This window comes from Carlito syrichta, unplaced genomic scaffold (assembly GCF_000164805.1).
Source record: "Carlito syrichta isolate Samal-C Ts95f unplaced genomic scaffold, Tarsius_syrichta-2.0.1 Scaffold274923, whole genome shotgun sequence".
Lineage (NCBI taxonomy): Eukaryota > Metazoa > Chordata > Mammalia > Primates > Tarsiidae > Carlito > Carlito syrichta.
In genome coordinates, this window is record NW_007219019.1 from 1 (window position 1) to 4,055 (window position 4,055).

The window sequence follows — 4,055 nt, forward strand, 5'->3', positions numbered from 1 at the left end:
CCCCTCAGCTGTGAACTCTGTATTTCCCCCTTGGACTTGGACATCAATCGGGTAAGAATCTGTTTTACGATGGAAATCAATTTATGTATTCTAGTTGGAGAAAGGGTGCCAGCACACCCATCTGCCCATCTAGCCCTTGAAGTTCCCTGCATCAGAAAGTAGCAGAATTGCTTGGGTCATGATGTTTCTGTCCTGTACTGTCCCAATCCTCTAAGACAAGGATGCTCACAAATATGAAATGACTTGGAACTAGAAGAATTCATTTGCTCTAGCTGATATTTCACTAAGGTGGTATCTGAAATCCTACTTTATGTCCATCAGTATTACATGCAAGATTTCCGATTTCTATTATATACACACACTAGACGTGTACATGTATATTCATGCATATGTGTGTATATACCTGTGAGAGGGAGAGATAGTTATACACTATTTCTCCCATTAAAATGTCAATATAAAATGTATTTTATTTACTGATGATAACTATATGCCATAAACAAAAGTATAATTAACTCACTCATTTGTACTTGAGGTCCAGAAAACATTAAAAGAGTGAACTTGAGTCGGCCGAGGCACCATCACCATGTCCCTAATGACCTTGGCTGGCCGGGGTCTGGGGGCCATATGGTTCCCAACCCACGGGCAGGTGACGGTGCTGCAGGCGCGGGGCCTAGGGGCCAAGGGCCCCGGGGACACGAGCGATGCGTACGCGGTGATACAGGTCAGCAGGAGAAGTAAGCCACGTCGGTGTCGGAGCGCAGCCTGGGCGCGCCGGTGTGGCGGGAGGAGGCCACCTTCTAGCTGCCTTCACTGCTGTCCTCCGGTCCCACGGCCGCCGCCACCCTGCAGCTCACCGTGCTGCACCGCGCGCTACTCGGCCTCGACAAGTTCCTGGGCTGCACTGAGGTGGACCTGCAGGAGCTGCACCGCGACCAGGGCCACAGAAAGACGGAGTGGTATACCTTGAAATCCAAGCCAGGAAGGAAGACTAAAGTGTGAAGGGAAATCAAGGTTGACATCCAGTTTATGAGGAACAACATGATGGCCAGCATGTTTGACCTTTCCACGAAGACAGTCTTGAATCCATTTGGAAAACGATGACAGATCAGGGGAGACAGGACGTGCCTCTGATACTGCTTCTCCCATTGTCCCTAGCACGACACTCTCAGTCGATAGTGATGATGAGTGTTCGTCCAAAGACAAGAAAAAGAAATCCAAGATCAAGACCTTGTTTTCCAAGACGAATCTGCAAAAAACTCCACTTTCCCAGTCCATGTCTGTTCTGCCGACTTCAAAGTCAGACAAGGTCTTGCTTCGTCCTGGAGACTTTCAGTCCCGGTGGGACGATGACGACAATGAGGACGAGTCCTCCTCAGCCTCAGATGTCATGTCTCACAGGAGAACTGCAAGTACAGATCTTAAGCAGCTAAGCCAAGTCAATTTCACCCTTCCCAAGAAGGAAGGACTCTCTCCTTTCTTGGTGGCCTTTGGTCTAAAAATGATGTCCTCTCTCTCTAACATTTGTATCAATGGGAATCATGCTACCATGTTTACCTGGAGCAGCCAGAAGCCAAGGGTGAGACCAAGGATAGCAGCCCTTCTTCCTCTCCATCCCCCCAGGGCTTCAGAAAGAAACATCTGTTCTCATCTACTGAAAACCTGGCTGCGCGGTCTTGGAAGGAGGCTGCGGAAGGAGGTGGGATGTCTTCTGACAGGCGGCTGTTGGAGTCTTCCACCAAGGACTCTCCGAAGTCTATGTCTCTGCCTTCCTACCGACCACTGGTCAGTGGGGACAATAAGGAAAATACGGCTCCAGCAAATGTGGAGGTTGCAAAAGAAGCCAAAGAGAACAAGAAGCAGGAGACCAAGAGGTCCTCTCTGCTTTCTCTGGTGATGGGGAAGAAGGATGTGGCTAAGGACAGTGAAGGTGAAGGCCCTCCTAGCATCCTGGGGAAGGAGAAGGAAGGCACGCTCACGGAGGTCAAGCCGAGGGAGGATGCATCAGCATCTGCTGGAGACCTAGTAAGAAGATCTGAGAAAGATACTGCAGCTATTGTCTCTAGGCAGGGTAACTCCCTGAACCCCTTTGAAGATGTGCGGATCACAGAACTGGAAGCTGACCGAGTCCAAGTCTGAACTGAAGCGGCCAATTCCCTCTCCAAGGGCTCCCCAGACCAGAGCTGTCAAACCTCAACTTCATCCTGTGAAGCCAATGAACACAACAGCCACTAAGATTGCTAACTCCAGCTTGGGACCTGCTACCATCATCAGTGAGAACATGACCGACGAGCCCATGGTGAAGAAATACACCTCCTCGGACTCTGCTTTTGCCTACGCACAACTGACCCATGATGAGCTAATCCAACTGGTTCTGAAGCAGAAGGAAACCATAAGCAAGAAGGAGTTCCAGGTACGTGAGCTGGAAGACTACATCGACAACCTGCTTGTCAGGGTCATGGAGGAAACCCGCAACATTCTTCACATCCCAGCTCAGCCTGGCAAGAAAGCAGGAAAGATGTAAACAGCCAGAATGAAACACTGAGATGTGTGGTGAGCTTGTTTCTACCTGCACCTGGGATCAGGGACTCACTATGCCCGATAACCAACCAGCAGGCTCAAATCACCACCTCCCTCGCCTGTTATCTGGCAAGAGTCAGTTCTACCAGTTGAAGCCAGTGTAATTATTACAATGAATCTTTTACTGTACATCCTCACGGCTTTATTTTTAAATGCCACTGTGCCTTTAACTGTGTTGTAAATATGTTATGCCCACCAGAGACGTGTTTATAAGATCTGATCCTGAGCCTGAGCTTCATATGGCATGGGAGGTATTAATGTATTTTAACAAGGGAGTTTTCTTTCTTTCGCATTGAGATTTTTTTTCAGTATGCATCCTCCAGCCATTAAAGCATAGGATGGAATGAGAAAAGGACCATGCAACTGGTGCTGTGTTACCTACATGGACTTTCTTGGGTTTGAGTAGTTGCAGGTGTGGCTTTTGGCTATAGATGGTAAATTTTGATACAGTGTAAACCTACCTGAGTCCTCAGTCTTTTTTTTTTTCTTTTTTGATGGGAGCAGAAGTGTTTAGAAAAATCCTCAGTGTGCCTTTCAGACTTTGAACAAGCTGCATTTTCTAAACATCAACTCCCAGAACTCTTTAGCCATAAAATGTGCTGTTTAGATCCAGAGCCCTTCTACTGGTGATATGAAAAACAAGATGGAGTAATTCAGAGAATCACTTCTTACTCTATTAGGAGAAGCTGGTCAAAGCCCTTCCTCTGGTGACAGCAGGGCTTCTGCTGGCTAGACTGGCCTTTTCATCACCTTGACAGGGGACTCGGTGATTCAGGCCCTCACTAAAACAGTCTGTCAAGCATGGATGATGTCAGTAGGACTCCTTTGGCCACTTCCTTTGCTTGGATCCCTGGTTTCCTTACCAGCACTGCCCGGAGAGGGACAGGGTCCACCAACTCCTCTAGGTGAAGAAGCCCCTTCACTGTGCATGCACAGGAAGCCACGGACTTGGACCCTAAAGGGCTTGAACTGCATGCATTCATGTCTGTTCTTTGAATACTTCTTTACCCTGCCTGAAAGGAAACCCAAGTTACTTCTGGGATACTGGAGAAATCGTAGTGAGGGGCTTAGTGTAGTTAATAAAATTTAAAGGTCAGTAGAACACAGAAATGCCTCAGTCTTTAAACTGTTGCTGCTTTTTCTTTTTCCTTAATGAATCTCGACTCACATTTTACCTTCTTATTATAAAATTGTGAAGAGCAAGAAGATGATGCCTATTTTTGGATTACTGTATTTTAAAAACTAGATTAATAGACTTTTTAAAGAAAAAGCTAGGGCACTTGCCCCCTTCTTAACTAAAAGTACTAGTTCATATTCTTTGGGTAATTTTATTGTTACTTACCTAATACTGTAGGTAGAATGTTTCTGTGTTGCTTATTCTTTTTCCTGGACGTGATAGAACCTCATCAGCTCTGACATCTCTCCTGGGGGAAGAATATCACATGATATTGATATAGTAGCAGTTATTAAATGGAAAA

At 46.6% G+C, this 4,055-nt stretch overlaps 1 pseudogene; it reads left to right on the forward strand.

Moving 5' to 3' along the window:
* The first annotated feature begins 583 nt into the window (after positions 1-583).
* On the forward strand, positions 584-2,521 carry LOC103254329 (annotated as a pseudogene).
* The last annotated feature ends 1,534 nt before the right edge of the window (positions 2,522-4,055 follow it).